At 43.5% G+C, this 23,049-nt stretch overlaps 1 pseudogene; it reads right to left on the bottom strand.

The window, feature by feature from the left end:
• The window catches only part of LOC124514351 (developmental pluripotency-associated protein 4-like), a 38,727-nt pseudogene extending 16,099 nt beyond the window's left edge, over nucleotides 1-22,628 (bottom strand).
• Nucleotides 22,629-23,049: the final 421 nt, after the last annotated feature.

A 23,049-nucleotide genomic window follows, 5' to 3' on the forward strand; every position in this document is an offset into this window, starting at 1 on the left:
AGTTCCTCATATTAAGCAAAGAAGTCCCATAGTGAATAACCAGTCAGGCTTCAACAATGAGCAGCCTGGGGAGGCTGTGGCCTTGGTATGAAAGCCTCAAGGAATTTGGAGGTGTGGCCGTTCAGGCTGTACCTATCCTCCTTTACCGTACCTTCTCTTGAAATCTGCCTTTGCGGTTAGGTATCCTTAAAACTCGAGCCGTGAACAATGAATTAAGACAGGAGTCTGATTATTCTGAAGTAGTCACTGGATAAACCAAGAAATGATCTAAGTGATCAAATCTAGGAAGACCCTGTTCAAAAAAAGGGAATTGAACTTCATGATAACCAAGTAGGACCTATCAGACTAAAAATAGCATTCTCAAGACCTACCACAGGATCAGCCATTACTGATCATATTCCATAATTGGACCTAGATATCTAGCTTTCTCATCCAAGAATTTATAATCTCTATCCTCAAGGAATGAGAAGAATATTGCTTCCTTGCCTCTCTGAAATACTCGTGCAAAGATCAAGCTTCTCGATGCAGTTAATTGGGTTGTTGTGATCTAAACATATTAGCAGGGCTATCAGCTCCCAGGTGACCGCAGATCACCTCTTACTATCATCATAATCCCAGGAGACGGGGGTTTACAGATGTTGTAAATTTGATTAAAGTATCAGAAAAAGCCTTCAGTATCAGATTCTAGGCTGTTCACTGAATGAAAAACTTAACACAGGCCTAGGGGAACCTGAGTGGCTCAGTCTGTTAAGTGTCCAACTCTTGGCTTCAGCTCAGGTCATGATCTCACGGTTCATGGGATTGAGCCCTGCACTGGGCTCTGAGGTGACCGTGGGGAGCCTGCTTGGGATTCTCTCCCTGTCTCCCCCTCTCCCCTCCACCTGCACATACTCTTCTTTCTCAAACATTAAAACAATAAACCATGGACCTAGGGATGCTAGGGTGTGGAAATGTAAAACCTAGGTGACTGTTTGAAGAAAGGCCCAGTGAACACCCTCAACGAGAGCAATAGGGAATGCAGTGTCAAAAGGGAACTAGAATCATTGAGACACTCTGTAGTGCCTGTTTTCTGTATGCTGATAGTACAAATCTAAACTACTCGATAGAAGTGAGGTTACCACCATCAATAGTAAAAACTAAGTGGCATTGCTTAATCAGGACAAGAAAGGATAGACAACTGGAGACCTCCAACAGGGTGGACTCGTGGATCCTGAGAAACTTAACAGGAACCCATGGGGGAGGGGAAGGAAAAAAAAAAAAGGTTAGAGTGGGAGAGAGCCAAAGCATAAGAGACTGTTAAAAACTGAGAACAAACTGAGGGTTGATGGGGGGTGGGAGGGAGGGGAGGGTGGGTGATGGGTATTGAGGAGGGCACCTTTTGGGATGAGCACTGGGTGTTGTATGGAAACCAATTGTCAATAAATTTCATATATATATAAAAAAAGCCAATAGAGGGGCGACTGGGTGGCTCAGTCAATTAAGTGTTCAACTTTGGCTCAGGTCATGATCTTGCAGTCCATGAGTTCAAGCCCTGTGTCAGGTACTGTGCTTACAGCTCAGCCTGGAGCCTGTGACTCCCTCTCTGCCCCTCCCCCACTCATGCTCTCTCAAAAAATATTTAAAATAAATTTTTAGGCCAGTAGAACAAGGCATTCCTAAGGAAGATCGAGGCATTTGTAAGGATGGACAGGCTAATAAAGACTTATCTCAACAAGAACAACCAGAAGACCGGGCAATCATGATTATTTTTTGACAAGTTGTCAGATGTCTCTTCTCAGGCCTAGAAATAGGAACTAAAACATCCTTGGAAGAAAAGCTTTGCAACACCAAATGGTTGATTGCCTAGCTTTCCCAGAGGGCCCAATCCAATGAATTTGGGGGCACCAACACGGGTATTTATTCCCCCCCCAAAATTTGATGACTAAGACATGGGTCCCATAAAAAGTTATCCAGAGATGGATAGTATAATCATGGCCTCTCCTAGAGAAGGTACATGTTTGGCCAGATAATTAATGGAGTCCTGGCCCAGTCTTGTCCACAGACCAACACAATGGTCGTTTCCTTTGTACCTGACCGTTTAAATGTAATTTAAAAAGCTTGGTTGTTGGGACACTTGTAACATTATTAATCATTCCTACTTTGGAACTTAAAACATTTTGTGAAGACTATGTTGACAATCAAGTGCAAGTAAAAAATGTTAGGCATATGTAGAATGATCACAAGTGGAACTTTTTACTCTTGAGATTCCATTTTGGAATATTGCATAGGAACTAGAATTATTAGTACTTGTAGCGCTGAATTTAATAGCTATCTGTGAAACCATTCATTTCATGCTTTAAAAAAGTTGACCATATGCTATAAAATTCTATGTAATAGAGGACATATAATCATGCTATATTTTAATCCTAGAAACTAAAAATACTACAAAGGCTTATCTAAAGAAGTAACACCAAGATCTTACTTTTGGTGATCTATCCCCATGCCTTTTGAAGCCTGAAGCTGTCCAAGTTTCTGTCAAAGGATTGAGGGTACCCTTAAGGAAAAGACCTGGACTGAAGTTGAGGTTGGATCTGGACTCTAATTAGTCCCTTGTCTTGTTCATTTCGGTGGTAAAGTTGTGATCTGCATGATGGGAGATGTCCAGAGTCTTGAAATCTAGTATGTGGGAAAATGGAGGCTGTGTCAGGCTGCAGTATATCCTATATGGATTGAGAGCACAAGCTCCCAGGGAAGATCATTGAACCTCGATGGGACTAAAGTTGTATCATGCTAGGGAGACAAGAACCCTAGATAAAACATCAGGATTTTGGGTAGTGACGGGGAAATCCAAAAATGATTCCATGCAAGAGTTATAATAGAGCTAACTTACTCTCCTATATCATTCAACTTAAAACTAAATTTTAGCAATTGGAACACCATCTAATGCTAGGAGCTATTTGTTCTCCAGCTGCCACAAGTGGTGATCTCCTTGCCAGCTATTTCTTGCCCCACTTTTCCTAGTTACAGTACCTTGGATTTCCTAGGAAGCAGACTCTGAAGTGATAAGCAAGATGTTAACTAAGGAGGTCTACTGTTGGAATCATTGTGTAAGAGTATAGAGAGAAGAGAAAATCGTGAATTTGTGGGGCATTTTACTCCAGAAATGTCTCAGCCACCAACAACAGAAGCTGTAGACCTAGCATTGTCCTTCAGGCTGTCCTGCTTGGACTTACGTAGCCACAGCATCCTATATATCAGTTGATCACTGAATGTGGGTCAACCTAGGAAGAGAGATGACCTTTGGCATGGAGTGGCTCTCTACAGCTGGAGTGATCATGAAGGAGCTGAGAGATGAAGGTGGTCTGTCTATATCACCCCCAGGATTGAGAACCCCTTTACTGAAGGGGTCCTGTATACCCCTCAGTGCCTACCACATGGTGCATACCCTTTATTTTACTGAAAGGCCTTATAGCATCACTACCAGGGCGTCGTAAAATCCCCTGTCTAAAGGAGAAAATCTATGGATTAAACAGAAGCAGGCAAAAAAAAAAGGGGGGGGGAATATCATGTCAGCAGGGCTTGTATAATTTAGCTGGCAACTAACCGGCAGCTCCTTCTGACCTGGATTAACCCTGTAACCTACACTACATGGTACACTTTTGCTTTGTGTAGTATTCGTATGCCACGATGCAATGAAACCTGCAGAGATGATGTTGAGTAAAAAGGCTTGCCGGGAGGTACAGAGGGAGGAAGTTTAGGAAGACTGGGAAAGCCATCAGTTGAAGTGTGACCTCAAGAAAAGAAAAGGTGGGAAGCATCCAGCTCAGCCACACAGTTCCAAGTTCACTTGACAAGTCTTTGAATTGTCAAAGGGTCCCCTGTTTCTCAGGTAAAGTTTGCCTTAGTACCTCTACCATGTTGTGACTGGACAGCAGCCCTCACAGGTGTGTCCACAGTGCCGATTTAGAGCTGGACCCTCCATTCATTCCTTCTTGAAGGTCTGTGCAGTCCAACACCCCGGATCCCCAAACTCCAATGAATATTACAAGAAAATACACAAAACCTTTATGTGCATGTCAAGTCCCAATTACCAAAGCCTTGGATCTGGGCAAAGGGGTTGGTTCATTCTCATGGACTCTAGGTACAAATTACTGACATTTCACCCTTGAACAGCTTAACTTCTGATTAGGTATAAGCTTCTAGGTAGCACACTGGAATTACCTTGAATTCATTTGACCTTCTATAGGAACACCCATTTCCTATAGCGGAGTAAAAGCATGTGTAGAAAAAAATGTCATTGGTCTTTGGGGCCATTTGAGAGTGACAGTCTTTGAACATGCTTGGATGGTCCTTAATCAGATTACACCTCCTGTGTCTGAGGCCCCAAAGGATGAAGTATGGTTAAAGTATGTTTTGACCAGTGTTGCCATGTCAGCTGATCTGGGTTTGACTGAAGGAGGTAACAAGATCTCTTTCCAGAGGACTTTTAAACTTTGTGGTCAACTTGTGTCAAAGTTAACATAAATTACAGGGATTATGTCCATGCAAGTCTCCAAGAAATAACAAAATGGAACATGTTTGGGGAAATAACTGTAAGGATGGTGTTGAGTTCATAATAGAGATTTTTTTCTTTTGTTTTTACATGATTTCGTAAGCAATTGGGTATTGCTTCAATATTGCCTACATTTAAACCAATATGAATCCTTTCTGACGGGTGTTGATAATAGTTATGAGGTCAGATTCCTTTACTATTGTGACTGCTGGGAAATCAATTCCTATTAGAATAATTACACTGATAGGATTGTTTAATGTGCCAATTTTTAAAGAACTTAAACCCGTGTTACTTCAATTATAAAAAAAAAATTCAAAATATTGGGATAGCCCCACATGGTATTGGGAAAGACATGACTTGGTCTAAAATTAGCAAGCATGTTTCTATTCTGGTTTCTCAAAAACCTTTTATGTGGAAGAAATCTCACATGCTTTTCACCATTGCAAAAGAACATAGGAGTGGATGGGCCACAACCTTGTTCAACGGAGGCATAAAATAATTGCACACATGTGGACCTTTTCATACTTATCTATGGCACCATAGGATAGTTCAGTGACTAACATAACATTCCTGGTTTTTAAAACTTAGAGCCTTTTGTGAGCAAATAAAGATGTGCAAGTGCAAGAATGGAAGAATAGATGTTTAACATCTGTAGAAAGATTATTGAACACTTTTGCCTTGTGGTTTGAACAGAAGAAAATGTCATGTCTTGAGGGTGTCATTTTTAGAATATTCCTTAGGAATTTGAATAAGTCACATATAAACTCAAAAGTTGTAGAATACCAGGTACTTGAAGATTTAAAAAAGTTGACCATATTAATCTATAAAGTCTTGATGGTAGAGGTGATACAGTCCATATAGATCTTAATCCTAAAAATGAAATGTTAAAATAAAAATGTTTGGCCTAAGGGGGCACACGAAGGTCATGTGATGGTGATGGTGACCTATACTCTTGTCTTTAAAGCCTGATGCCCTTCAAGGCTGTGAGCAGAAGTATTGAAGGTGGCCTTAAGAGACAAATCCTGGACTGAGGCTTGGCTTGGATTGGTCATGAACTCAAGTTGAGTAGTCCCTTCTCAAATCCTGTTATTGGTACAGTTGTAATCTGCTCTAAGTGGAGCCTAGAACACCTCCCTTCAAATCTAGGCTATTGGAAGCTGAGGTTTTGACACCATGTGCACCAATGATAAGCCTTTAACGGCTATAGCTTCCTATTCCATGACTCCTCCCAGATGAGTCTGAGAGCTGTTTTCAAGACCAGGTCCAAGCCATTGACAGCAATGGTTCTCATGTTTGAGGAACATACCTAGTGGATTCCGGCCTTAGAGCCACAAAATCCACGTAGAGGAATGTGAATCTTATTATTTGGACAGAATAGGCTACGACTAGCCTGTTTATAATCCCATCCAAGGCCAATGATGCTATTTAGTGCTCCAATTTGTGAATGCCTTACTTTGGGTTCTCACCCAGACAGAAGTAGAGCCTGCAACAAGGATTTAGATGCTTAAAGTAAGGAAAGAGTGGGTAGTGTGAAGGGAAGGAACCCAAACGTGAGGGTGTGGTGTTGAACTTCTGACATAGTGCACCTCTACCTTTGTCCTGCCCTTGCTTGAGTTTGTTTCCTGGAGCCTCCTTGGAGCCATCGCTGACACACTTCAGATATTAACTATAAAGCTAGTTGGGGCATGTAGTCAAAGAAAGAAGACAGCTCTTGAATGTTTAACCTATGACTATATCAGCCATATTTGTAACGGATAAAAGGGAGAAGGGAGAAGAGTGGGTGGGACGAGACTTTGGAGTATATTACAGGTCTGACACCTAAAAGATGAATTATTCAACAGGAGTCTTTCGTGCAGTCTGTTAGCTGAACAGAACTTTCTCAGATCTACATTGCAGTCAATGAATGCCTGCAAAGGAGTACTGAGACCGCTAGGAGTGACCAGGCTGCTGGGACACTGCTGTCCTGTTCTTGGCTGGCAAGATCGTGAAGAGAAAAGGATCTCACTGCCGTACCCGATTTGAAAAGGTAGCAGTTGAAGCACTGTCTTCATAAACTACTCCTTGAAGATGATTCTCTTGAAGGCGGAATTGAACAGCACAAATCCCTGGCACCGGGATTACCTCTTGAGTGGAGAAATCGGTTAGGTATGTCTTTTCAGAAGTAATGCCTCCTTGGTGTCATGGGCTCAGGGAAGCATGAAGAGCTAAAACTGTTGAGGACCCACCCAAATGTCTCGTTCCACTTTTTGGGGTCCCATGTTTTTCCAGGCAGAGCCTTGATCTTCATCTTGATCTCAGCTCTCTAGCTGAACATGCCATGTCTCAATATTGGTTTCAAACTTGGCTCCTCAGCCTTCTGCTTTTATGAAGGAGATCAGGGCCTTTTGGTGTTAATAAAGATGCCTTAACTGCATACCCTTTAGCTATCTGTTAACCATTCTCATTTACTGTCTCCCTGTGTAGAACATGGATTCCATTTAGGATGAACTAGCCACCTCTTCTGTCCTTCTAGACATTGTTATCCTGTACTGTTCATTGCTTGTGTCATCGCATTGCTAATGGCATACTTTCTCAGGTCCCTAGAGTGAGATCGCCAGTAATTGGGCACCCACTATATTCCTGAGATTTTCTACATGTCCTACATTTTGTTGAGATCCTCAAACCCCATCCTATGGCATATTCTCTTGAACCACTCCCATTACTGTATCCATCTAGGTCTTCTAAGGTACAAGCTTCAAGACAGAAACCCACACATAAGGTCTACTGACAGAAATTCCTGTGAAGATGGAGAGAAGAGTGAGCAGGAATAAATGGGGTTCATTGCTGGCCCTAGAAGAAGGGGGAAGAAATACTGGGTGTAAGGAAGACTCCATCTCAAGACTGCTCTGAGAAACTGTCAGGCCAGTGGTAAGCAGGGGAAAAGTTACTATAGAGGATTCCACCATGGAGTTTGTATCTGCAGGAAGGATTATTAAGAAATTGAGTATAGCCTTTGAGGTTCCACCTTGAAAATGTTTCATTGGAACCGACCCCATTAGTACTTCTAAACAACAATTTTCTTTAAACTCCCTTGCAGCATCATGCACTTTAAGCTTCAATGTTGATCATACTCCAAGCTATCAAACAAATTGTACCTATAATGCTATACATACTTTATCTAAAGAGAGCTCATCCTATTTGGAACCTAGCCTCATGGCTATGAAGCCTGAGGCTGTCGAAGATTTTGAGAAATGGAAGTATCCAGAGTGGCCTTAAAGGAAAAACCTGAACTAAGGTTTATATTGGTCTTGGACTAAAGTTTAATATCCCTTGTCTTGATCTGTTAGTGGCAAAGTTGTAACCTGAATGAAGGGGGAGACCTCAGCTCCATCCAAATTCAGTCTGGGAAGACTGAGCTTGTGGAACACTATAGTGCATCCTAGATAGTATTAGAAGCACTGAGTCCTAGGGTTCATCACGAAATCTTTAAATTTTTTTAATGTTTGAGAGTGAGAACATGAGCAGGGGAGGGGCAGAGAGAAGGAGACACAGAATCTGAGCTGGCTCCAGGCTCTGAACTGTCACCACAGAGCCTGATGCGGGGCTTGAACTAATGAACCACAAGACCATGGCCTGAGCCACCCAGGCACCCTGATGATTATTTCTTAATGGAACCAGAGTAGTAGTATCATTCTGGGGACACACAAACCTTAGAGAAGCCATCAGGACTTTGGGTAGTGATAGCAGGTCTAGACAGGACTCCATGCAAAATTCCTTGGCTGATGTAAAATACTGGTTAATCTACTCTCCTCTCATATACCCTCTCAAGTTTCCAGTGAATATTTCAAGAGTAGGAACTTCTTGTGCAGGGAGCTATCTTTTGTCCACCTGCCAAACGCATTGAGGACCTCATTGCCAGCCATTTGGCAACTGATCAATTCCAAATTCCTGTCATAAAGGGCATTGAGTTTTCCACCCTTCTTAGTAGGGTCCCCTGTCTCCTAAGAAAGTGGACATCAGTGCCCTAGCCATGTTGTCACTGGGCAGCAGCCTTTTAGATGTATGATCTTGATGCAAATGTACAGCTGGATTTCACAAAGCAGCAACTGGACCCTTGGTCAATTTTCTCTCTGAAATAGTAGTGTGGGACACAAGATCTCTTTGCACCCGATTCCCTTCAATCCCACACACCTATTGATGACGTAGGCATGAACGTAAGGTCTTAATTTTTTCCCCCAAAGTCCTTACCAAATCCTTGGGCTTGAGGAAAGTAGTTGGTTCGTTCCCATAGACCCCAGATAAATCTCCAAACTTTCACCCTTGAACAGCTTAATCTATGGCTTTGTATCAACTTCTAAGTGTGACTCTGGCATCACTTGAATTTGTCCACCCTCTTTGGGTAGACCTATTTCCTGTGCTGTTCTGACTCCAATTACGGAGTGGAAAAAAATCGTAAGAAAAATTTTCCCTGAGTATGTCTTTGGGGCTGTTTGAGAGTAACGGTGGCTTAGGACATGCTGCTAGTATGGCTCTTAATCACTTTTCACCTCCCATGTAGATGAGGCTTAGATGTGATGACACAGAAGCCCTGAGGAATGAAATGTGGTGAATGTGTGAATTGACCACAATGCTTCCAGGTTAGAGAGTCTGTGCTTGACCTAAGAACCAGGCATAACAATATATCTTCTCAGAGGACTTAACTTGGTCAGTGATCTGTCAAAGTTAGCATCCATAAGATTAGAGGGATTGTGTAAGGATGGAAGGGAGAGACTATGAAGTGCAATGCAGTTCTGACTCCGGAAACCAGGGAAAAGGAAGGATTGGATAGAAGACCTAGACGACAGTGTAGTTCTGACTGGGTTTTTCCATTAGTTGACCAAAACTTTCTCATAAATTGCCTGGAAGAGTCCTGCATCAGACAGGAATGGCCACACATTCCTGTAACCATGCTGTGCTCCATCACTAGCTAGGACTGTTCCAAGAATGTGGTCTCTGTGGACCCCATAGCAGTTGGGAGGGACAGCAGCCGAAGAACACCCCCTTTCTCCCCACCTTCTATTTTGTTTACACATGATTGTCTTGAAGGGAAATCTGAGCAGTACATCTACGTGGCACCAGGGATTACAACTTTTGTGGATAAATACATTTGTGAGGTACATGGTAGAGAAGCAATTCCTCCTTGGTCCCCATGGACTCAAGGAGATTTGAAGAGCTAAAATCATGAAGGACCCATTCAGGTACCTCCAATGTAAGGTAAGGGCCTCTTTGTAAGCTACTAGAGCTGCCTTCTGGCCCTCACTTAGCTTTTACTTGTTAAAAACTCTGTTACTCACTAAACATCTACAGAGTATTGATTCCACTTAGGAACAGCTAGCCATCTTTGCTGTCAAAGATCTTGTTACCCCACATACCAGTAAATGCTTGTATTTTTGCATTTCCAATAACCATATCCCCTAAGAGATATTTGCAGATCACCAGCAGTAAAATCTCTTAGGCAGCCACTGTGTTCCTGGGACTTATTACGTATCCTACAGTCCACTTGAGACCTTGACCCCATCATAATACCTTGGACTACTCCCATTACTATCTGTCCAAGTCTTGAGACAAGTGTGTGTCCAGATGGAATCAAATATCTAAGATTTATGGGGGGCAATGCCTGAGAAGAATGAGCAGAATTGGGTGGGGTGCAGTGCTGGTCTAATACCTATGAGCGAGAAGAGTACTGAGTATAAGGAGATGTGATTTCAAGGACAGCTCTGGAAAAACTTCAGCCAGAACATAATCATTTCCAGGGAAAAACTATAGGAGATTAGCATATTAAGCAAGACCCAGATTGAGTAACCAGTCATGCTTAATTATTAGCTATGACCAGCCTGCTGGGAAAAGTGGCTCTTGTACAGATAGTTCAAGGATTATGGAGATGTGACTATTGGAGACTGTATGCTCCCCCAGGACTTTGTCTTGATGGCTTTGCCACCACAGAGCCAAGTGCTCCTACATCTTCCGCCATGAAAAATGTGTAAAGGAGGGAGTGTATGATTGTCTTAGATAACTTCTCACAAAGCACAAAACTTGGACTCTAAGAGAATGAAATGACATGTTACAGGTAAGTCTAGTCGAGGAAACTAGAAGAAAAGAGATTTTAGAGTCAAGACAGGCCGTGATGTCATCTAGCTTACTATTAATCATCCTGTAGGACTAGGCATAGATGCCAGACTTGCTGCTATAGGAATTTACAATTCCAAGGGAGCTGGATTAATGGTGCGTCTGTTTTTCTAGAATATTCCTGCAGAGGTTAGTGTATCCAACTTAATAGTGCTGTTGATTGATCGTTGACTATCTCATTTCAGTGGCTAGCAACAGCTTCTGCGATTAGCTTGCAGATCTTGAATCCAGACTACCTCTTGGTCTTGGTATCATCACAATCACAGGATGACAAAACAGATCTAGAGATAGTTTCAAACTGTATCAACAGAAAAACTTTGGCATGTAGGCTTTTTGGCCATGACATAAAGGATTTAAAAGTTGGGAACGTTGGAATATCAGGATGAAAAACACACCAGATGACTGTGTCCCATGGAAAGGTCCAGTGGTCACTGTTTGCCAAACCACAAGCAATGCACTGTTGAGGGGAAACTAGCATAACTGAGAAACTCACTGGTGGCTGTTGTCTGTAGTCCGTGGCTGAAAACAGGATATTGCAAATCTAGACTTTGAAAAATCGGTGAGGATGACTGAATACAGAAACCATATAAACTAGTGTCCATGCTTAACCATCACCCAATTATTACAGTGAGGCAAGATCGATAGAGAAGACCTATGGAGAGTTAATTGTTACGATCAAGGTGTCCCTAGGGATAAGATGGACGGATGAACAGGAAATAATGACATATCTTGATCTATGAAACCAGTAGAAATCGTGAACAATGAGGCTAAAGGTAGCAGTGATCGAAGTCCTATTTTGCCAAGTTTCTAGACCTTGAGCCTCTTTTTCAGACTTGGAAACCAAGGTCTGAAAGAAGCTGCATCCCCAGGAAGAAAGACTCTGTAACACCATGGCAAGTATTCATAGTGGTAATTTCTTTCTTAGTTCCCAATGGGGCCTAAATGTAATAACTGGGATCACCAACACTGGGTATGTCTCTCCTCAAACACTTAGATTCCAAGATTACACTGATAGCTAAAGAACTGAAAGCAGAATCGCCTGTTAGGTTACACATTGAACCAGGTAATTGACTTCTCACACGAGCTGTGTCCACAGACCTACTTAATGGTCCATTTGCTAGTACCTGACTGCCTAAGAGGAATGGAAATGCTTGTTCATTAGCTGAACTCAAATACAGCTTTCTTACCTGGTGGGGTAGGAACCATCGTTATGGAGATGGCCATTAGAGGGCGAGTTTTAGAAACTTGCCTTTGGTCAAGACAGAAATTCTAGCATGTCATTGAAAGAAATGGAAAACACGAGTGCCACCATTTAAAAATAGCGTCCTTTCACAATGCTTCCCTTCCTTAAACCATCAGACTGGCCCCTATGAAAGCCAAGCTCTAGAAGAAGGTTTTGGAGAAAGTACTTCCATAAATCCGATTCAGTAGATGAGATACCATGCTGTATAGCCAGTTAAAAGAGCCTCAGCTACACAGCCTGGAGACAAGGTTCTACTTGTGATTGTCTTCCCGATGCTATGTTCAAACTATCAAGGTAATCTGAAAGGACTTGTCCATCTGGACATCTTACAGAACACTGCATTGGTTTGCTACATTGATGACATAATTGGCCCAGATGAATAAGTGGCAAATATATTGGAGGCACACCAGAAGGTAAGAGTTAACTGATGAAGACTCGAGGGCCTGTCATTTCAGTTAAGATTTTGAGTCTAGTGGTGCATATTAAAACATAGCCTCAAAGTAGAAGATACTCCTTACCATGAAGTAAGAAGCACAATGGGTGCCTGATAGGCCTTTTCAGATTCTAGAGGCAAAATGTGCTATCCTTGGGAATAACCTCCTGATTTATATACCAGATGACACAAAAGGCTGCCAACTTTGACCGGTGCCGGAGTTGGAAAAGACCCTGCTGCTGAGGCCATACAATATGGCATATCCTGCAGTGTTGGAGGTGTCTGTGATAGAAGAAAAACCTGTAGAGCTAGTGGCCTATTCTAATAAAATTATGTCAGTCTTTGGTGTTAGAACAGGGGCATGCCTTCTGTCTCAACTATCTACCTTTTGGAAAAATAGCTCTGAGTATTCTTTTGGACCCAGTAGAGAGCACCTTATCCTAGGACACAGAGGGACTATGTGGCCAGAACTATCGATCCTGAGTTGGGTTCTGTTGCATTCACCGAGTCATAAATTTAAGTCTGCAGTAATCCATCATGAAATGGAAGTTGTATATCCAGGATCAAACACAAGCTGTACGGTTAGGTGACCCAGACTGCCATGCCATACATGCATGTTTCACGGGTCCCTCCTTCAACTCACACCCATAGCTGTATAGGGGATTTCTTCTGTCCAGCTGATGGAAGTAAAAGTCAAGTTTGGGCCCAAATGGGTCCTCCCAAATGTAGCTATAAAGGACTGCTACTATATACAGCTCAACTAGGATACTGGAGAGAGAAAAAATCTTCCAAATGGGCAGAGGTTCGAGGGGTGTTCTTAAACACTTTGGAAAAGGACGTAAGAGTACATAGAGAATCAAAGAGTGGGAAATAACCTAAATTGCAAATAGGGGGTCTGGAAGCAAAAGGATGAAAGATGAGCAAAGAGGTAAGGGGAGGAGGTTTGTAGGTATACACGTGGGAATGGGCATAACTTAGGACCTTTGTATTGAGAGGCACTAAATTTTTACACCAGAAAAGACCCTATAATGAGGTAGACAGAATGATCCTTCCAGTTGACATCAACCAATCTGTCATTAGTGACCTCCATGCTTTCCCAGTAAGTGTATGAGTAGAGTGGCCATGGTTATAGAGATGGAAAGCTATGCATGTACCCCAAAGCTTTGACTCTCACTCAGCAAAGCTGGGCTAGTTACTGTTCCCAGACACAAAATGCCAGCAGGCTTGAGCCTCAATGTGGCACCATCTTTGGAGACCAATTGGTCATTTGGCCATTCATCTTGACCAGAATAGAATAATCCTCCAGGCATGGGTTTGCCTTTGCAAACCAGTACTATTTTAAGGCCAACAAGGCATTAGATCCAATGGAAGAGAATCTTTCATGTTACCGGGAGAAGGAGAGCCACTTTGAGCAAAGTAGGATAGCAGTGAGCACATGACCTTGGGACTTACTAGTTGTATACCATACTGTAACACCCAGAGCTCCAGGCTTGAAATGATGGAACAGCCTGCTAAAAGTATAGCTGACGTTCCAGTTTATGAGGGATCGTCCTGGAAGACTCTGGGATGGTGGGGTACTAACTAAATCAACCATTGTATGGTGTTTTATCACTAACAGGGAAAGTACCTGGGCTCAGGAACCAACGGGTAAAGCAAAAGTGGCCCCATTCTATCACTCCTAATGACCAAACTTGGTAACGTGTAATTCTAGTCCTTGCAACTTGGGGATCTTTAGTTCTGCAAACCCTGGTTATCCAAATGGTAATGTTGCCATGAGGGAATACAGGAACCCCATGATAGCTCAAGCTATGGCTAGTGCCTCTTGGCTTCTATGCCCTCTCACTAAGAGATGAGTGGAAAAGCAGTGACCAAACTGGATGTGATCATTAGCAAGTAGTGCTGCTGTTCAAAAGTGGAGACACCATCAAGAGGTTAGAGTGGGAGAGGATCAAAGCATAAGAGACTCCTAAAAACTGAGAACAAACTGAGGGTTGATGGGGGGTGGGAGGGGAGGGTGGGTGATGGGTATTGAGGAGGGCACCTTTTGGGATGAGCACTGGGTGTTGTATGGAAACCAATTTGACAATAAATTTCATATATTGAAAAAAAGTGGAGACACCATATGTTTGGAACCTAGTTGGCCACTTGGGCACCTGTGAGCATTCCTTTGACAAATAGTGACTGTAAAAGAAGGGGTGTAGCAACCCTGACTGGAAAAGAGCATGTGACCAGAGGTAGAGGTCTTCAAGGTCAGCAGAGGAGTTAAGGGCACGGGAAATCCTCTAAGAGGAGGGTAAGGACAAATATCACTTACGGCCTTGAGACTGGCCGTGACTGTAATTCATTCTAACTCTCCTGTTCCCCCTAGAAGGCAGCAAGGACTTCTTCCAGAAGGCATGAGGCAAGTTCACCTGAGGAGTACAGTGGGTGAACAGCGGTGGATGCTCTTGTGCCATTTAGATCCTTCCCGTCCCTACCCCCACTTCAGGATTAAGCACTTGTTATTCTTAGCTGCCAACACTTTGAGTAGCTAACAGTACTCAGCTGAGTCTTTATCTTGTGCTTGGTTGAAGAGAACTGTTAGCCCAAGGTCATGCTCACTGCCAGACCCAGCCTGGATTCAGTGATGGCTTGGTATCAGGGAAAAGGGGTGTCTAGGAGGCTCAGTTGGTTGAGCATCTGATTCTTGATTTCAGCTCCGGTCCTGAGCCCAGGGTTGGGGGATGGAGCCTTGCACTGGGCTCCAAGCTGAGCATGAAGCCTGCTTGACACTTTCCCTCTCTCTGTTCTTCTTCCCTCTGCCACCGCCCCCCCCCCCCCCCCCCCGCTTCATGCTCTCTGGAGTGGGGGAGGGGAATACGAGGACTTTTGTTCTACCTCAGGATGACTTTGAAAGGCTATCCCAGGTACAGTGTTTTCTATGACTGCCTATAGGATTGGCTAAGGCTTTCACTGTGACTACATCGTAGCTCAGATGCCCCCTTGGCCCAATCCTGCCTCCTTTTCCTCCCCAAGAGTGTTCTAGAGAGCACTCCCCAAGAAACCTTGTGTGTGCAAATATGCATCTCAACCTGCTTTTTTGAGAAACTGACCTGCAACAAGTGTGTTCTGTTTTGTATGCTCCTATATGTCCTATGATACTTAAGAAACCCCTTAGGCTCAAGTGTCAGTATAAACGTGTTTTTCATGTAGGTAACTTTTCATGTAGGTAACCGTGACTTTTGCTCTGTCACATATGAGGAAATAATCCTTTAAGTGGCCATTTCTAATAAAGGTTAAAAGGAAATTCTGTAATCTCCAACTCCTAACCATTTCAGAAATGGGTAGCATGCAATGATAGACTTTGAGGGCAAACCAGAAATAGAACATACAGGGGATCCTGATGCTGAAAACCAAGGCCTATAAGGGCACTTCATTTTCACTAAAGTACCGTCTCAGGGTACCCTCGAATTGCCTTCTAAGAAGCAGTGCATCATGTGGCTCAGTACGCTCGCCTTAATTTCTACCGTCCCTTTCGACATTTTTTCCTACCAGATTGCCCATGCAAATCTGGGGACTCAGACATGGCCTTATCTTGCCTCTGTGCTACCAATTTCAGCACAAATGCTATAGACACTTCCATGCACTCCCCACAGACATGAGACTCCTTATTCTCATCAGCCCCCTCTCTTATCCCATCTCTTGGCCCTTTTCCATAGATTAAGAAACAGTAACAGACTTAGTTCCATTTAGAAAAATACTTTCTGTAAGCTTCTGTGTATTATGAATGTGCAGAGTTTGTTGTATTGAAGAGGTAATCAAAGTCCTGATCAGTCAAGATGACAGATTCCTGGCCTCTATCCAGATGTACTGATTGAGAATCTGAGGGTTGAGTCCAAGATTCAAGTTGAAGTTCCTCACGTTTTTTTTGTGTGCGCACATGAGATCCAAGAACTATCACTTTAAATGTGGCTACTGAAGTCTCTGTCGATTAGCTTTGTGGTCCACTAATGCTTGAACTGAGGTTTCCTTAAATGCCCTAAACCAACAAGTCTGCTATCCTTTGCTAAGCAGCTGTGTGTATACTTTGAGGCATGTCTTCAGTGCTCTGGGAGACCGTTTAAAGCTCTACCTTTTGCTTTCACTCTTATACAGCATCTCAAGGTCAGCCAGAGGCAAGAGATTCTCAGACCTTCTCAGGTCTTTGCTGAGCAAGCACACAACTCTGGGACCATACACAGCTCTACATGTGTGTGGCCTTCTAGAGTCCCAGGAATAGGTTGGAGTTTTTCCAAACCCCTTCTGGACCCGTCATCCCCCAGCTTGTCCTTTTATGTTTGTTGGTCAGCTTTTTGTTTACCCCAGCTGTGTTAATACCACCTCGAGCCATGTGGTGTTAAATGATTGCTGCTGAGAGTTACTCGACAAACGCCTTAGGGAAAGGGCAGTTTGGTGCAGAGTGAGCCCTGCATCAGGTCAGCTGAAGACAAGGTCTCTGAAGATTCCCAGGGAATTGGCAGACAGGCAAGATAAGGACTGTTCTCTGCAAGTCCAGCTTTTAGCGTAGCACCGAACTCGTTTCTGGCCTCCAAGTGCTAGGCTTCTATTCCTGATAACTACCATGATTGTGAGGCTGTTACTTTTCAAGGCTACCATGATCTGGGGGGGGAGGGGTATTGGTATAAGGCAAGTTAAAACACCACTAAGTGCTATTCTTCCCCAAATTCTGTTCTTGAAGACAGTCTCCACAAACTGTTGCAAGCCTTTGGCTACCTTTCAGAGTTCTTAAAGCATTGACTCTTGTTTTCATTTTGTTTTTACAGTGTTTCTACTAGCATTCTTGTTACTTTTGTGGAAGAGCAGATTTTCAGAGGTCTTCACTGTTCTGACGCTGCTCTCCTGGGAACTTTGAAAAGACCCAAATAAATGGAGATCTATCCTATGTTCGTGAATTGAAAGACTCCTTGTTTGAGTTCTCCACAAATCTATAGATTCCATGAAATCCTAATCCTAAATTCACCAGGATTTTTTCGTTGTTGTTGTTGATACTAAGATTCTAAAATGCATATGAAAATGCACAGGACCTAAACTATCCAATCTTGAAGGACAAAGGTGGAGGACCCAAACAGAGTTCAAGGCTTACTACAAAGATACGTAATCAAGATAGCATAGTACAGGCATAAGGATCAACAAATAGGTCCATGAAAATGAAATAGATGGCAGAAATAAACCCATGCTTAATAGTAACTTTTGACAAAGTCCCCATGGTGGAAAAGACCATCTTTTCAACAAACGGTGCTAGAATTGCTAGACGTTCACTTAGAAATGGAGGCTCAGGGTTTGTGTTTTTCCCCCCATCTCCTACCATAAAGAAAACTTCAGATCGATTTACACCACTAAACTTGACTAAAACTATAAGCCTTCTAGAAGACATAAGACACTATATTGTTTTGGAGGTAAGCACTTAAGGATAGTTCTTACTGCATTCTGTGGTCCTGTTTTTAAGAAGTATCATAAAAAATGAATAAACGAGAATACGTCAACACTAATATCTTTTGAGGAAAATGTTTTTAAGAAAACCATTTCTCCTAGCTTATTCCTTACTTGAGTCCTTTGTCAGACAGGTTTTCCGAGTGTCTGGAATAAAGAATTCCCAAACTCGGGGCGCCTGGGTGGCTAGTTGGTTAAGCGTCCAGTTTCAGCTCGGGCCATGATCTCACAGTTTGTGAGTTCAAGCCCTGCCTTGAGCTCTGTGCTGTGACAGCTCAGAGCCTGGAGCCTGCTTTGGATTCTGGGTATCCCTTTCTCTCTGCCCCTAACCCATTCTCATCCTCTGTCACTCTCAAAAATAAACATTAAAGAAAATTATAAAAAAGAATTTCCAAACTCCCTAAGACTCCATAAAAACTCAGCAAAACATTCTAATAGAAACTTGACAAATAAAACCACAAGAATAGCCAATGAGCACATTAAAAAAAAAATCTGTCACCATGGAAACAAATGAAGTCAGAGACAGGTCTTCAGGGTTTTTCACTTTATGTATTTCCAGTGCCTTGCACTATATGTAAATTTTAACTGAAAATACTAAACTTACATAAGGTATTCATGGGTAAAACATCTGATTCTGAAAGTTGAGTGCATTAAAAATGTTGAATTAACAGTAGATAAATGAAAATAACTAGAATTTTAAGTCGTGGACAGGAGTGTTTGCAGTGTCATTCTTTCAGCTTGTCTTTGTTTATCAATCTTACAATAAAATGTTGGGGAAAATTCTAATGAAACCAAAGAACTAAAATAAAGCCTGGATTTCTTATCTGTGACTGTTCATAGGGCCACAGTTGGGTTTTGGCTTACTGTGTTTCTATCCATTCTGTGTTATTGAAAATCCATGTTGCACCCCCTTCCTGGACTTGATCAGATATAGGTGCTACTCCAGATGGGTTCAATCATCTGTCCCCTGAGTCCTGGAATTTGTCTCCAGGGACAGTAATAGTGACAGCTTTGCCTGTCTATGATTGCAACACTCTGGCCGGCACAGCCGTTGCCTCACCTTCCATCATTGGTGTGTTCCTTTTCTGCCCAAGCAAGGAATGGCAGGTCTTCTGCAAGACTTTGATCACCTTCAAGGGTGGCGGGCGGTGGGGTGCGGGTTGCAGAATGCCTATGTCTGACTAGATGGTGACCACACAGAATGTGGTTTCCCCAGTGTCTTAACGGAGAGGTTAGATTATCCAGACTTGGAAGTATGACAGTACCTCACAGGCACACTTTAAAGATGAATCACTTCTATTTCTCTCCCACAATGCTTCAGTCAAACTCAGTGGATCCATATGCCTCTCTTAGGACCTCTCTTAAGATTAAGCAACCTGTAAACTTTCCTTGAAGCCATGCCAGCTCAGTAATACCCCACCTATAATTGCTTTTTTTCCTTTTTTCAGCTGCTTTCTTTCTTTCCAGTCTTGAGATTGTTCTTTCAGTGATGGGTTAGCTTATGCTCTCTAGAAAAGAGCCTGAGGCAAATCTTAAGTGCTCCTATTTGCTTATTCTGCAGTGTCTTCATTTTTTGTTGACTCACCTAGTGGTCTTCAAAGTCTATATAGTTCTCTAGAACCATGAATGGAGTTTCTAAAAAGGCAACCAAATGTACCATAATTTTACTATAACAACAATTTCAATCACTCAAAGGAATATTGTGTAATAAAAATACTTAATGTTTAGAACATGTGATCAAATTATAGCACCAAAATTTTGCATTTTTATTGGATATATTCATATGTTGAAAACAGATGGTTTTCAGATGAAAACCAGAAATGATTTGCTTGATAATCTTAAAGATGTGTACAAGATTGCTTTCAGCAACATGTGTATACAATAGCCAAAAGCAGAAACAATCCAAAAGTAAAGTAATAAATCTTGTAGGCCCTAAAACCAGTAGTGCCAGACAAAATACAGGATGCCCAGTTAAGTTTTCAGGTAGATTTTTTGTGTGTGAAAATTTTTTCAATCTTTATTTTTGAGACTGCAAGACAGAGTGTGAGCAGTGGAGCAACAGAGAGGGAGACACAGAATTGGAAGCAGGCTCCAGGCTCTGAGCTGTCAGCACGGAGCCCAACGTGGAGCTCGAACTCATGAACCATGAGATCCTGACCTGAGCCAAAGTTGGACGCTTAACCAACTGAGCCACCCAGTCACCCCTTACAAGCAATCCTATTTTTGTGTATAAACACTGCAAATAGTGCATGGGACATACTAAAAACTTGATCTGAAGTTCAAATCTAACTGGACATCACACACATTCATTTGCTGAATCTGAACATACTGGAATACTATACAACAATTAAAATCAATGAACTCTAGCCACATGATCAATATGAACTACTCAATGTTGAGCAAAAATGTCTCTACACAAAACTTAAACTCAGGCGGAGCTCAACAATAGTTGAGGAAATCAAGATAGTGGTTAGAAGGTGGGGAAGAAGATGCTAGTGATCTAAGAGGGGTCGCTGAGAGGGAATCTTCTAGACTGCTAATGTCTCTTGAACTATGGGGATGGAGTGGGGTTGGGGAATGTTCAGACTTTGATGTTGCTTTAATTCACTTGTTATGCCCAGAATTCGCGATCCCCAAAGACCACCAGGGAGCCGAGTCCGATGCAAAAGCAAAGAGCCTTTATTTGAGCTAGCTCGAGCTCCATCCCCTACCTGCACCGACACAGCGGTGAAATGCTGGAGAGACAGAGCGAGTTTCAAAAGCACAAAGGTTTTATAGGGGTCTAGGGGTAGTCAGGGAGGTAACGGTTGTGGCCTTAGACAATTGGCTGGGGAAGGGTCAGAGTCCTGTTAGGCAGGTTGCCGGGCATGGTTTGATCGGGAAGTTACTCGGGGAGGACGCGTGGTCTGAGGTTTGAGCGGGAATTTCTTTCTGGGGCCATGTCAGGGATATACCCAAGATGGAGGACACAGAACAAGATGGAGTCAGCCAGCCTAGGTCTGCTCTTTCATTCCCCCCTTGTCATGTAGCTTGCGGACCCAATCATGGGACTGGCTGCATTTCTATTTTGTCTTCTTCTGTTATTAGGGGCTTGTACTGAGCACAGAGGACCATTAGTTGGATGGCCCCCATGCAGTCCCTGAGCTGGTGTCTATGATCTGCCCGGTAATGTTTTGGGGGGTGTGGGGACTCCCAGCAGCATGAGCAATGACAAGCAGAGTTAACAGAATTACCAATATCAGGTGGGTCGAATGTGCTGTAACTTGACCTTGAGCGGGTTGTGTTGGTCCCGATTGAGGGCCCATTGTGTTGCAAAGTCCTTCCAGATCGAGGAGGGGTCTGCTGGCCGAACGTGGGTGTGATGGACCCAGGTCGCGATGCCGTCTACTTTGACAGTGGTGGGGGTTGTCAGCACCACAATGTAGGGTCCCTTCCAGCACGGCTTGAGGGTCTCTCAGTGGTGCCTCTTGACGTAGACCCAGTCTCCTGGCCTGTACTGATGAGGTATCAGGGTTGGGCCAGCCTTGTAGATGGCATGGAGGCACGGCCAAATGTCCTCGTGCACCTTCTGGAGCCCTCTCAAGGAAAGAAAAAGTTCTGGATCTTTAAACTCAGCAAGAAGTTCAGTTCAAAGGTTGGGAATAATGGGGGGTGGCCTGCCAAACATGATCTCATAGGGAGTAAAACCCAGGGTGTAAGGAATGTTCCTAACCCGGTAAAGAGCATACAGTAGGAGAGTCACCCAGTCCCCGCCAGTCTCTGCCAGTCTCCATGGTTAATTTGGTAAGGGTCTCTTTTAGGGTTCTTTTCATTCTTTCTACCTGTCCTGAGCTCTGGGGCCTGTAAGTAATTTCCAGTTTGCCCCCATAGCCTGGGCTACTGCCTTTGTTACCTGTGAGATAAAAGCTGGTCCATTGTCTGATCCTACCATGGCAGGAAAACCATACCTGGGTAAGATGTCTTCTAGTAGCTTCTTAACCACTGTCTGAGCCGTCTCATGCTTGGTTGGATATGCCTCCACCCAGCCAAAGAAGGTGTCTGTAAACACTAAAAGATATTTATAACCATGCTGGTTTAACTTCAGTGAAGTCGACTTCCCATTGGGCTCCCTGTCTGGTGCCACTGAGCCTGGTTCCTTTTTTATTTGATGTGGCTCTCGCGTTGGTGAGTTGGCAGGTCTTGCAGGCAGATACAACTTGCTCTATTTTGGTGTCCTGTTGGTGAATCTTGATTCCAGCATGTCAGATTAAGTCTTTTAATTTTTGGGCCCCCCATGTGAGTAGAGTAGACGGATGCATGTGCTCTAATACTGAGACTCTGAGCTGGTCTGGCAGCACGAGCTCCTTGTTAGGTGTATACCACCATCCCTTTATCTCCTGGGTCATGGGGAGTTTCTTGATCCTCTTTGACTCCTCCTGGGAGTATTTGGGTTGGTCTGGTAAAACTGGGTCTCCCGGTTCCGGTGGTTGTATGGTCATGGTGGGGACTGAAGAAAGGGCTACTGCCTTGGCTGCCTGGTCAGCCTTTCGATTACGTCTAGCTACCGGGTTATCAGTTTTCTGGTGCCCTTGGCAGTGGATAATGGCCAGCTTGGCAGGAAGCCATAAGGCTGTAAGCAGGTCAAGTATCTCCTTATTTTTTATAGTCCGTCCTTCTGCTGTCAGTAATCCCCTTTCCTGATAAATTGCCCCATGAATATGAGCTGTGGCAAATGCATAATGGCTGTCTGTGTAGACGTTAAGCCATTTTCCAGCTCCCAACGTTAGTGCGTTGGTAAGGGCGATGAGCTCTGCTCGCTGTGCTGACATTCCGGAGGGTAGAGCCTCCACTCATACGGTGTCTGTTTTGATGACCACCCCTGTACCCGCAAACCTGTGTCCATCCCGCACAAAGCTGCTGCCATCAGTGAACCAAGTAGCCTCGGCATCGGGGAGGGGCCAGTCGGTCAGATCCGTCCGGAATCCATGTATCTGCTCCAGGATCCCCACACAGTCATGTAGTGGAGCACCTAGGTCAGGGTCGGGCAGCAGGGTTGCAGGATTGAGGGCTGCACTGGGGTGGAACCACACCCGTGTAGGGTTGAGTAGGAGGCTCTGGTAATGAGTCATACGTGTGTTGCTGACCTATCTATCAGGAGGCTGTTTCAGGACCCCTTCAATGGCGTGTGGGGTTGTGATCCAGATCTCCTGTCCTAGGGTCAGTGTGTCTGCGTCCTTGACTAGGAGTGCT

Source organism: Lynx rufus, unplaced genomic scaffold (assembly GCF_022079265.1).
Source record: "Lynx rufus isolate CCGP_SWC_20201006 ecotype Redwood Valley unplaced genomic scaffold, mLynRuf1.p SCAF_2, whole genome shotgun sequence".
Classification (NCBI taxonomy): domain Eukaryota; kingdom Metazoa; phylum Chordata; class Mammalia; order Carnivora; family Felidae; genus Lynx; species Lynx rufus.